Below are 12,630 nucleotides of genomic sequence, written 5' to 3' on the forward strand. Positions count from 1 at the left end.
CCCCAGTGCAACCAGACCAAGATCCATGCACCCAGCCCTGAGTGCAGTGAGCCCCGGTATTTGCACACCCAGCCCCCAGTGCAGCCAGACCAAGATCCATGCTCCCAGCCCTGAGTGCAGTGAGCCCTGGTATTCGCACACCCAGCCCCCAGTGCAGCGGGACCAGGATCCAGGTCCCCAGCCCTGAGCGCAGTGAGACCCGGTATTCGCACACCCAGCCCCCAGTGCAGCGGGACCAGGATCCAGGTCCCCAGCCCTGAGCACAGTGAGACCCGGTATTTGCACACCCAGCCCCCAGTGCAGCAGGACCAGGATCCATGCACCCAGCCCCGAGCACAGCAGGCCCCGGCCCCAGCGTTCACGCACCTGGCCCCCACAACTGTCCCTATGGCCTCACATGACTTCAGAGTGACAGATCACTGGCATCACCTGGCCATGACTGTCGCCCGGTCTTCAGCGTTTGTTGCAGACAGTAGCCCAGCCAGGCCATTGAGAAGCTGGAGAAAGGGCGGCTCCTTGTGGGACAAGCAGCGAAGGCCGGCCCTGAGAAGCCCTGGACTCAGCCTGCAGCACCCTGAGGAGGCTGACAATATGCCACGGATGGAAAAAGAAGAAACTTCCAAGAGCTGTCTGGGCGAATGGGCAGCACCTCGGGGCCTGCATCTCCTTCTGCGTCCCATCGGTAGCTGGCTTCGCTGTCAGTGGGGCCAGATCTCCCTTTCGCCAGCAGATGGTGCTCTCAGCTTGAGCAATTCCCAGGGCAGGCTGAGCATGAAATTACTGCGGCTTTGGGACCCCCAGGGGTGCCTGTAAAAATACTAAGAGAAGCCTGTGGTGCTGTCACGGGGTCCCCGGGCGATGTCTGGAGCTGCTCCCTACGAAGCCAGGCAGGACTCTGCGGAAGTCTCCTCTCTGGCAGCAGCCTGTCTGCAGGACACACAGCTCACCCGGCTCCCCCCTTCCTGGGTCTGACCTCGGAGCATCCAGCATCCTCTGCCCCTCCATGCGCTTCCCACAGCCAGTCCGCCCAGGCGGGGTCCTGGGGAAGCCAGAGGGTCCTGCCCCCCAACTCCGCAGTCAGACGTGACTGTCAGCCAGCCAGTAAAACAGAAGGTTTATTAGGTGACAAGAACAGGGTCTAACACAGAGCTTGTAGGTGCAGAGAACAGGACCCCTCAGCTGGGTCCATTTTGGGGGGCAGTGAGCCAGACAACCACATCTGCACTTCACTCCTCGTCCCCAGCCAGCCCCAAACTGACTCTCTCCAGCCCCCCCTCCTTTGGGCTTTGTCCCTTTCCCGGGCCAGGAGGGCACCGGATCCCTTTATTCTCCAACCCTTTAGCTCTCACCTTGCAGGGGGGAAGGGCCCAGGCCATCAGGTGCCAGGAAACAGGGTGTCGGCCATTCTCTGTGTCCAGACCCCTGCCCACACCTGCCCTCTAGGGCTCTGCAATGATCATCCACCCTTATCCCACCACCTAGATACTTAAGAACTGCCTAGGGGAAACTGAGGCACCCCCACAATATTCAGAGGAAACATTAAGAACAGTCCCGCTTTGTCACAGGTGCGTTAGCCCGGGGGGGCTCTGCCTGCTCCCTCTGGGACAGACACTCGACTGGGGTCCCAGACAGCTCACGGCTATTCCTCCTGCAACGCCTGAGACCTCCTGGACATGGCCTGCCTGTTTGGGAGAACAGCCCCAATCTCAAGGTGAGGGGCTGCAAGAGGACATGGAGCACAAGCGCCTTGATCAGGTGGGCAGCAGCTGCCACACAGGGCCCTGCCAGTCCAGAGCCCACCTAGCTGGGAAACCTGCCAAGCCACAGCAAGGACCATGGGACTGGACCAGGTCACACACGCACCCGAACGAGCAGACCCATCTCACATCCCCTTACCAGTGTGATGAACATAGAGCTGGACGTGACTGCAATCCTGTCACACACCATCTCAGCGCCTCGCACCACCCACGTGCCGGGCACGGCTCTGGGAGCCTGGGCGAGTCACCTGTGGGCACGGGGGGAGTGGCAGTGTCTGTTCGGAGGGGGCCTGGAGACCAGCTGGGAGCACCACAGGGAGGTGCGGACAGCTGTGATCGCTGCTGCCCTTGCAGTGTGTGGTGGCCAAGCCCTTCCTGGGGGGCTGGTGATTAGCACTGCAGCAGGGTTCAGGTAGCTCTTCTCCGACCCTTGGATGCGCCAGTCAGGGTGTGCGCAGTGAAACCTGCAATGGGAACGTGCCCCGTGGCTGATACAGCCCTGCTCCTCCTGCCCCCCCCCACCTGACGGCCTCCCGCTCCTACCCGGCAGCTCTCCCACAGCCACCTTAGCCAACTCCACAGCAATCCCTGAGTGACAAGCCAGGCGTGGGGTGCATCCCCAGCAGGAGGGAAGTTCCCCCACCTGGCTTGCCCCTTGGCCAGGCCGGCCCTCGCTCACAGACCCTCTTCCCCTGAGGGCGGGATGGCAGGGTGCAGGGCCAATCAGGGGGATGGGGGGCAGGAGGGCTATTTGGCCTGGGCCTCCAGCTCAAAGGGGCCTCTGCTCCCTTCTCTGCTTGTGTGCCTTGGGCGAGTCCCTTCCCCCAGCAGGCAGCGAGGGGGCATTGGGCGATGGCTGCAAAGTGCTCCGGGTGGGTGCCCTGGCCACAGGGCTGGGTGCGTCTCAGTGGCCCAGAGTGGAGATTCGCTGCATTCCTAGGGCGCTGGCTGCTGTCGCCCCCTCATTCCATGGAGCCAGAGGCTGGTCAGGGTCACTCTCGCCTCCCTACGTCCTGGGGCCTTGGATGGGGAGCCTGTGCCTGTCAGGGAAGCTCAGATCGCGGGCAGTTTGTGGTGCCCTCTCTGTCATGCTGGTGTCGCAGGCCTTCCCACGGTGCTCAGGTTGGGATGGGGAGGCTGAGAGCTGGGGTTTGGATGACAGCCTGGTGAGCACCGGAGCCCCCGCCGTGAGCTGCGCAGCCAGGAGAGCCCAAGTGGGTGTGTCTGCACACACGTGGCTGTGGGTGCACGCACATGACTGGGGGGGGTGCACGTGTGTGTCTGTGCACGCACGTAGCTGTGGCTGCATGTGTGTCTGTGCACGCATGTGGCTGGGGGTATGTGGGTGCACGGGGTGGGAAGAGCAATGGCTGGGGCAGTAACAGGGTCCCAGGTGCTGCCCGAGTTCCGATTGCTCCACTGAGAACATGGTGACCCATTTCCTGGGATTAGCTCCCCCCTGCTGCCCCTGCCACCCGGACTCTCGGAGTCAGTTTACTCCCCCCTGGCAGATGGAGGAGTTCCTTTCCTTGGCCTTGCCGAATGAGGAGCACAAGGCACTGCCTGTGCTCGGGAGACGGGCCCGGAGCGTGTGAGTGCACAGCTCTGTCAGGGAGCAGGGCAGGCTGGGGGGCTCTGGGAGCCCCAGAAGTGAGGTGGGAAGGGGAGCAAGTGGGCAGGTAGCACACATGTAGAGGCACTGCAGGGTACTTCCCAGGTTCTGCACGGGGCAGCCAGCCGGGGCTGGACACTGGCCCGCTGGCACCAGGTGAAGGGAAGACACAAGTGGTGCAGTGGCGGGGGTGGGGGAGCAGGGACACTAGACAACTGGGAACAAAAAGCTGCTGCAAACACACAAGCTCCTGGCCCCCCTCTCCCCGCTGGGACATGGACAGGCTCAAACGAAGGCTGCGGGGGGCAAGAGGGGGCCCTCGGACAGCAGCTGGCAGAGCATGTCAAGTGCACGGCAAGGAGAGTGGAGGAGTCTGGTGCAGGGTGTTTTGGGAAGGCAGCTCCTGGCAGCCGCCTCTCCCCGCAATTGCTGCCCGTCAGCCTGCACTGCCCCATGTGCCATAGGCTGCACTTCGCAGCAGCACACACCAAACGGCCCAGGAACACAAAATGGGCTGTACCCAGGTGTGAAGGAGAGGTGCTGCCCCTGCGGCCAGCAGACGGGGACCTGCCAGGCCTGGGCCCGGAGGTGCCATTCTGGGGAACCCTGCCCAATAGCCCCCCTTCCATTTGCTTTGTGAGTGAATGTGTGAAACGCCAAACCCAGCCGCTAGTCAGCCCACTGTGCAAAGCCAGCTGCAGTGTTGTCACAGACATGTCAGCAACGGCCACCAAACACTGCGAGCATTCGGTTTGTTCAGCCAACTTGGGAGCGGGACCAATGACTGATGTTCAGGGCTGGTGAGGGAAGACATTTGAGCCCAGGATTGGGGCTGGGCAAAGACCTGGGAGGCAAGGCAGGAAGGACCCTCCTGGGAGCCCATGGGGCTGGCGAGGGGCCAACAGAGCTGCCCTGCTTGGCAGGAAGTGGGACCCAAAGTGGGGGTGGGGAGCCCAGGCAGGAAGAGGCCAAGGCTGGTTGGGCCAGGAACACCGGCTAGAGGAATCAGACCCCCAGGAAGGGCAATGTGATTTGTAAACACTCTTGGCTATGAGTTATTGGAAAACCCAAGAAGGAAACTGAGTCAGGGTGAGCGCAATGCCATGCCTGGCCATGCGGGGGCATGCCCCAGGCCTTCGCCCTGAACCAGGATCAAAGCTGCCCATTCTTTGGGGCAGGATTTCCCTGGGAGCCGAGGAGTAAGACGCACAGCGCCCATTAGCAAAATGGTATTTCCTCCATTGCTGAACCTCTTCGCCCTTGTTCAGGCTGAGCTTGGGTCCCAGGCAGAGCAGAGCCTTGGTCTGAGACCGGAGACGGGAGCAGCTCCGGCGACTGGTGACAGCTCCGGTTTAGGGTTCCTGAGGGTTTACGTTCGAGCGCCCTGCTCTGCACAGATGGAGCGGGTCTGCCTGGCCTAGAATTCCTGCGTGATTTGCTGCTGTCTGCCTCTCCGGCCTCTCCCCAAGAAGTGTCTGCTCTGTAAGCCTGACACGATCCCTCACTACCCCACACATCCTCTGGGAAGGGCTGGGGCAGAGTGGCCAGGACTGGCATTCTTCCCCAGTGGGCCAGCCACTCCAGAAGAAGGCTGGGGCGCACGGGGTGTCACTTGGCAAGACCCAAGAAGTAGTTTGTCATTTAGACCCCCTCAGTGACATAATGAGCAGCCCTGGGACAGGAGCCAGAGACAGGAGCTGCTCGCGGGATCGGGGCCAGTCTCACTGCTCTGGCTGAGCCGTGACACAGAGAATGTGGGGAACTGGGAAGAAGGGAGTTGCCCCTGCCAGCCCAGCCAGGCCAGAGACCCCCTGCAGAAAGAAAGTCATGGCCCCTGACAGGCCTGGGGAGGAGTCTGGGGTGAGCAATGCAAGGCGGCTTGTCCTGCCCCTGCTACCAGTGCCAGGGGCTCGTGCAGGAGGTGTGGGGGCTCAGGCAGGGGCTCGGGTAGGAGAGACTTGGGCAGGCCAGGGGCTCGGGCAGGAGGGGCGGGGCAGGGGCATGGGCAGGATGGGTAGGGCAGGGAGGCCGAGGCTGTTGGCCAGGGATGGGGAGTGGGAAGGCTTGGATGTGAGGCTTGGCTGGGTAGCAGCTGGTCCCACTGATTGGAGCCAGCTCCCCGAGAAGGGCTGACGGGAACGCTTTCCTGGCCCTGCTGCCCCGAGTGCCATGCTGCAGTGCAGTGTCACCAGTGCCAGGCGCCCCTCCAACAAGCAGGGCTGCTCCTGGCACAGACGGGGCATCGCGGCAGATGGGGCTGGTGCTCACCGGCCGTGCTGAGAAGCGAAGGCAGGTGCGCGAGGCCGCGTGGCTGTGAATTGAGGCCCAGCCCGAAAGAGGTCTCAGCATCTTACCCCAGTGAGAAGCCAGTGTCCTCTCTCTGGGCACAGCCCCGCTGAGCAGGGCCCAGGGCTCTGCACGCGCCTTACACCGCTGCAGCAGCTTTTGGCCGGAGGAGCCTAGAGCACGTTGCAAAGTGCGGGGCCCCCTCAGCCCCCCAGGACAGGGCCTGGGCCTTGGGGCTGGATGCAGAGCAGAGCACTGGATAGCAAAGGCCTCTCGCAGCCCTACCTTGCCTCCACCAGCAACCCAGCAGGCAGGCCGGGAAGCCCAGTGAGCACGGTCGGGGAAGCATGGGGAGAACAGTATCACCCGTGTTGGGAGCTGAGCAGGAAACCACAGCTCAGCCCAGCTGCGGCAGGCTCTGGAGGGGCCAGTGGGCAGGATCCTTGGCCCCCGGCTCAGCTGCCAGCGCTGGCTCTGAGGGGCCCCCTGAGCCCTGCACTGAGGCAATGGGGTCAGCAGTGACCCCAATGATTCCAGTGTGGCCCAACACCAGCCTGGGGGCTATGAGCCGGCACAGCCCCAGCTGCCAGCACCCATATCTCTCCTTGACCTGTCCCTCGCGCTGCGGCCTGCAGAACCCAGGGCCCTGCCACGCTCGGCTGCTGCCAACACAGTCCTGCCACAAGCTCTGGGCTGGACAGGAGACAGGAGCGGGCGACCCAGCGTGGCCCGGGCTGGGAGGGGTGCGGCGGTTGGGGCAAAAGTGCCTGTCTCAGGAGGGACTGAGGAGGCAAACACCACACAGTTCCCCTGGCCCTGAATGGGGCCATTGTCCCAGCTGCTCTGGCCACTCACCAGCTCGGAGAGAAAGGGAGTGCGCTCCTGGGTTAACCCTGTCCAGCCTGCGCTCCCAGGCACTGCTGGGGAAGGCTGCAGGTCCTGGGCGTAGTTTGCAGGCGGGGCGGGTGCTGCCTTCCTAGGGTGCCAGGAGCTGGGAGAGGAGCTGAAATCAGGTGAGAGGGAGGCAGAGTGAGGTGTCCCAGGCCCTCCCCCACTGCCCCTTTGCACTGGGGCTTGCAGGAGGAGCTTTGTAAAATTAAACAGCTTCCAAGAACAGTAAGCCGGCCAGTTCTCTCCCTTTGCTGTGTGCGTCCCTGGCCTGGGGGCTGCCTGGGCTCCCGCCCCACCCCTCCTGCCCGAGCCACATGCCTGCTGCTGTCCTCCCAGGGGCTGGCCCATCCCCATTTCTGTGCCTCAGGTGGTGAGTCTCTGGTGGTTCCCAGGTTCTCCTGCAGCCTCTGTCCTGCTCCAAAGTGTGTCCAGCTACACGGGGCAGGGGGGAGGGTGCAGAGCTGGCTAGCCCCCCATGGGGAGGTCTCAGGCAGTCCTGCTGTGGCTCCCTGGGCGGGCAGAGGGCACAGCTTTTGCCCTGGCTGTGAGGAATTCCCCTGGGGCGAGGAGGGGCCAGGGAGGGAGGTGGATTGAAGGGAAGAGTGGCCCGTGGGAGCAGGGGGCAGGGTGACCTGTATGCTCTGGTGAGTGCACTGGACATGCAGGACCCCGGAGCAGGGGGTTGGGGTGGCTGGGGGGCTAGGCAGGGCAGGCAGGCCAGTGTCCCAGTGGCAGCCGGGGTATGGGCATGGCAGGCGCTGGAAAAGTGCGTGTGGGAACTCGGCTCAGGAAGCGAGCGGGATTTACTGGCTGTGCTGTAAATCCTCCCGCACAAAAGCCGCCTGTTCCCGGGACAGGATGCTGGCGGTTCCGTGCTTGTTCTGCCAGCCGAGCCTAGTGGATTAAGGACAATTGGTTCAGCCGTGACAGCAGAGAGCAGGAATGTTAAACAATAAAACTGCCTCCAGTTGTTCTGGGCGCGGGGCTCCCCCGTCCCGCTCAGCTGGAGCCCACACGTTGCTCCCACGCACCCCCCAGGCTCTGCCCTACCTTCCTGGCCCCTGCGGATGCAGGATGCCTGCCACGGCCATCGGCAGAGCCACCAGCTAAGGAGCAAACCCCAGGCATAGACTGAGAAACATCAGCTGGGAGGGACGGCATGAGCTGAGCATGTCCAGCCCCGGCGCTGCGGCAGGGCCCCGTAGACCTGGACACCCGCCCCGGCAGGGGTTTGTCCAACCCTCCAGCGAGGGGATGCCCAGCCTCCCCAGACGCCCAGGCCCCAGATTAGCTGCCTCAGCGTTAGGAAGTTTTCCCTAATATCTACAGGCTGTCTCCCCGGCTCCAGAGTAATGGCCTTACATTGCCTGTGTCCATGGAGCCCCTTGATCCCCAGCCTCTTGGACCAGCCCTGTGCGTAGGGGCAGCCTGGTCGCAGAGCCCCCCACAGCCGCCTCCGGGCCACACTAAACGCCCCGCTGGTTTAACTGGGCCTCGTTTCTGACCCTTTGACACATTCGTTGCTCTGCTCTGGACTCTCTTCCGCTCGTGGCGGCTCCTGGCTTTGCCGGCTGCAGACAGCCCCACTGTGCGGTGGGCACTGGGCATCCCACTAGCACAGGCCCTGCACTGCCTCTGCCAGGAACACGGTGGGCTGGGGTGGGCCTTACCATTCGGCAGCCCTGCTGGCCCCAGCAGCAGGTCCTGGAGGGGAGGGCAGGTGGGGAGGTGCTGTGCAGGGACCTGGGCTCTTTATTCTACTTCACACAAAACCATCCAGGACAGGCTGAGACTGGGGCTAAATCCCGGTTACTAAAGCATCTGACAAGCAATGCTGGACATCAGGGCTCCCGCCCTGCACTGGGCTCTGCCCTCCGGGCTCTGCCCCAAGCTCCCCGATTGCCATAGCCCCCCTGCATGCAGCATGGGGGGGGGGACACAGCGTGGGTCCTGGTCGGGCCCTGCTCCTCTCCCACAGCTGGGCTCTCACCAGCTCGCTGGTGGGCTGGAGTTCTCCACGTGCTTTGTGGGGGCAGGGCGGGGGCTGCGTCGGTGAGATGCACTTTGTGGGCTGGGCCTGCCCACCCCAGCACCGCGGGGTATTTCTGCACTGACTGGCCCCGGCATACCCAGACGGCTGCATGACCAGGGGGTGCCACCCGAGTGCCCTGCTGCACTAATTCCGAGGGACTAAAGGGGCTGTAAGTTGTTAGTGCCATGGCAAACACACCCTTCACCTGCCTGTTACCTGTTCATAAGGAGACCAACCAGCAGGGAAAGCAGTTACAGCCTCTGAGGCTGGCTTCCACTGTGCCCCAGCCCTTGTTGTGGCCGGTAGCTGGAGAGAGTTTGCGAAGGAAACCCCTGGGACCAGGCTCTTAGCTGGCACCAAAGATGGTGATTACTGTCCTCTGGGGGCGAGAGATGCGTTGGCTGAGCTGGGGTTGTTACAGTCTGAGCCTGTTTCACCCTGGGGAAGGGGGTCAGGATCCAGCTGCAGCTGGGGCAGTCACATGGGTCCCGCTCTCAGGATCAGGACAAAGTCCCAGGAGCTGGAGGGTGGAAGTGCCATGATGGGGAGTCTCACTCCAGGAGCCTCCATCTGCTCTTCCCAAAGTCTCTTACCTTAAGGACCCAGGAAGGGCGCGGTGGGTGGAGTAGCCCCACTCCTTGTTGTATGTCCACCAATTAGACCTCGATTCCAGCACACCCCTTTCGGTTCATTAATTTCTCCTTCCGGGGCTTGTTTTTACCAAGCAGGGTCTCAGCCCAGGCCTAGAGCTGGTCCGGGGGCCTTTTGGTTTAGACGAATCCTGGCTCCTGGCTCCTTTTTGTGCCTTTTCCCATCACCAGTGGTTGGTAGAGGGTCTGGTGGCATCTCATGCCCCTGGACAGCACTTCTCAGCACACAGCTCCCCACGCAGCCCAGCTCCCAGGCCAGCCCTGCCCAGAGCAGCTCAGCGGGACCCTGGCTGGTGCATCGTGCTCCCTGGGGGACCTGTGAGCCCACTGTCGCTCAGCCTAGCGGGGGCAGGGAACCAGCACAAGGGGGGAATGGCCAACTCGCTCAAAGCCCTGCTCCGTGACTCCTCTCTGCAGCATCCCCCCGCTACCCGAGCCCAGGCCAGCTCCCGCTGATCAGGGCGCCGAGCGCACAGCAGCGTGGCTCCTGGGAAGGCGAGGTGGGAACCCTTGGGAGGGCTCTCTGGGCATAGGCCCAGGGGAGCTGCGCTCTGTCTCTGGGGCTGAGACGATGGGCAGGGCATGGGGAATGGCCTGCAGTGGGCTGGTGGCTGCAGAGCTGGGGATGGGGCACCCCTCTGCTGCTGGGAATGACAGCGCGTGGGCTAGGGCCACTTGGGCTGGGGGCAGGAGCATAAGCCCCCGAGAGCGACTTGGGGGCCCAGAGCTTGTGTCCTGGAAAGGTGGCTTTCGGCTCGCTGCGTGTGCTGACAGCCAGCGTGATGGGGAGGGGCCCGCCAGCTCATGCACGGACCAGACACTAATAGGAGGGGTTCAGATGGGCAGGCTCCTCCACTCGGCCCCTCTGCTTAGCTCAGCTCTCCGCTTCCAGAGCAGCCGCTGGGCCTGGCTTGCCACCAGTTGCCCCCTTGCACTCACACAGCGCTGAGGGGGTTCAGCTAAATGGGTGGGAACAAAGCGGGTAACACATAACACAACCCAGCAAATGTGGGCCTGCCTGGGAGCAGCCAGGCCTTGTTCCCTGGCACACCAGCCTCTGGCCAGGGCCAGTTGCCACGCGGGGAGGAGACGCGCCTGTTTGCTGCCCACTCCCTGCAGCCTGCATGGGGAGCGGGAACATGAGCAGCGCATTTGCTGTGGGGCCTGCGAGCTCCTTGCACACAGTCTCCCCCTTGTCTCCCTCCACCTGGCCCCGCGCTAGTGTTAAACATTCATTAATTCACCTCCTCCCGCCTGCATTTGCAACTGGCCCCACGTCCGTTTGCCAGGGCCCTTGGTGGGCCAGGAACCAGGGACTGAAGAGCGAGTGACTGGAGAACCACATCCTTCCCCTTCCCTCCAGCTGCAGCTCCCCGGCGGCAGGGACAGGCCAGCACTGAGGGGCGGCTGAGCGCGCGGCGGGCCTCGGGGGCTGCTGCGGAAGGAAGTGGACTGAGCTGGCTGTAGCCAAAGGCGCAGGCGGGCGCTGGCGGTGCAGGGGGCCAACGCTGCCCAGATGCTGCATCCCCCCAGCCATTCCCGGCTAAACACTCCTCCCCCTCGCCCAGCCTGAGCCGCTGAGGGCGGGAGCTGCTCAGGGTGGGACAAGAAAGGCCCTGCTGGCTGCCTGGGCAGCGGGCCCTGTGCCTGGCTGAATGCCCTCATTCACGGGCTGTGACGAATGCATCGGTTCTGGCACATTAGCAGACAGCTGGGTTTCTTCTCCAGGGCCAGGGCAGGCTTCACACCTGCTGGTGGTCTGTCTGCCTCTTGCCATGGGCTGGGGAGGGGGCAGGGGCGGGGATTGTGAGTGGGGGAGGGCAGGGAAGGCACCTTCCCCAGTGGGGCGGAGGTGCTGGCCTAGACGAGTCCCGCCAACCTGTAGCAGGTCAGTAGCCAGAGGCACTGGTGCAGTTTGACGTCTGGATTTGGGGGGCAACTTCCATGCCTGCCTGAGGAGTTTGGGGGGGAAATGCCTGCCCTGCCCCTCCCCATCTACATTCTTGGGGCCAGGGAGAGGACAGGGCTCCTGCCACTGCTGGGAGCCCTTTCTCCCCCTGTGCAGCGTGTACACAAAAGGAGCCAGTCTTTGCTGGGACTAGAGAGTTACCAGCCCCCGGCTCGGCCCACCTGCCAATCACCTGCTCCCAGCCTGGCCCTGCCCCAACCTCCCGCGCCCGGCGCCCGGCCCCAACCACCCATGCCCAGCCCAAACCTCCTGCACCTGACCTGCCGTCAACCACCTGCACCCGGTCCAGCTCACTGCCACCATCCAGCCCGCTGTGCCCTGCAGCATACACAGAAGTGATTGTATCTGGGCAGCCGCCAGCAGTGGACGTGTGTGAAGCCCAAGGTCCCTGGCAGGGCAGGCAGAGGAGAAAGGCTTCCTTTGCAAAAACCTTGGGGAACAAAGGGCTGGAGCACTGGCAGGCTGGCTACGGATGCCCCTTCCAGGGTGCAGCAGTGATACCATGCCACATGGGTGACCAATCACAGCACAGGTGGCAAATCCTGGAAGCTGTGAGGTGTGTTTGAGGAGCAGTTGGTGACATGCAACCCTGGGACACGCACACCCCTGGGGCCCACCTGCAGCCTAGTGAACCAGGCTCTGCTCTCGAGGACACCCGGGTGCCAGCATCCTGCCCGAGCTGGGTGGGGGTGATGACGAGGCGATGGGCGAGTTAAGAGAATTGAGCTAAGAGCTGAGCAGCCCCTGGACCCCACAGGAGATGCTGAGTTAGCAGCACTGCACCAAGAGCTTGCCCAGGGCTGCCTGTGCCAAGCACCCCATTGCCCCAGTCCCACGAGTGAGCAGAATTAGCGCCACTTCCCTTAGTGCTGGGCGAGCATCTTGCGAGGTGTGGGGCTGCCCCACTTCACACCCGCCTGGGCACTCCCCAGCCCATCAACTGCAACAAGGGGCCTCCCGTGTCCTTCACCCCCCACCCCCGGGGCTGGGGACACAAGCGTGGCCCCAGCACCTGTCCCTACGATCCTAGGGCAGCTGGCCCTGAGGACATGGGGTCCCCCATCCCTCTGCCTCAAACTCTCACCTGCACGGGCACCATTTGCAGGGGGCAGGCCTGGAGATGGTTGTTTAGAGCAAGCCCCCCAGCTGGGGCCATGGGAATGAGGGGCAGGGCTAGGCTGCTCTGTGCTATAGGCTCAGCGGCAGCCTGGGGCTCTGTGACTTCCAGTCACTATATTGTGGGGGAGGGGGCTGATCAAAGCCCCGTGATGCACAAAAAGCTGGAATCAAGTGGCTGAAGCAGCAGGCTCTGCTCCCCCCAATAGCAGTGGGGCAGCCCAGGCCCGCTCCAGACTGCTTCTAGCAAGGCCCCTGGGCAATCAGTTAGAGTTGCCTAAGAACAGGCCAGCGGCCTGCAGGGCTGACCTGGCCGA

Source organism: Dermochelys coriacea, chromosome 8 (assembly GCF_009764565.3).
Source record: "Dermochelys coriacea isolate rDerCor1 chromosome 8, rDerCor1.pri.v4, whole genome shotgun sequence".
In the NCBI taxonomy this organism is placed as follows: Eukaryota; Metazoa; Chordata; order Testudines; family Dermochelyidae; genus Dermochelys; species Dermochelys coriacea.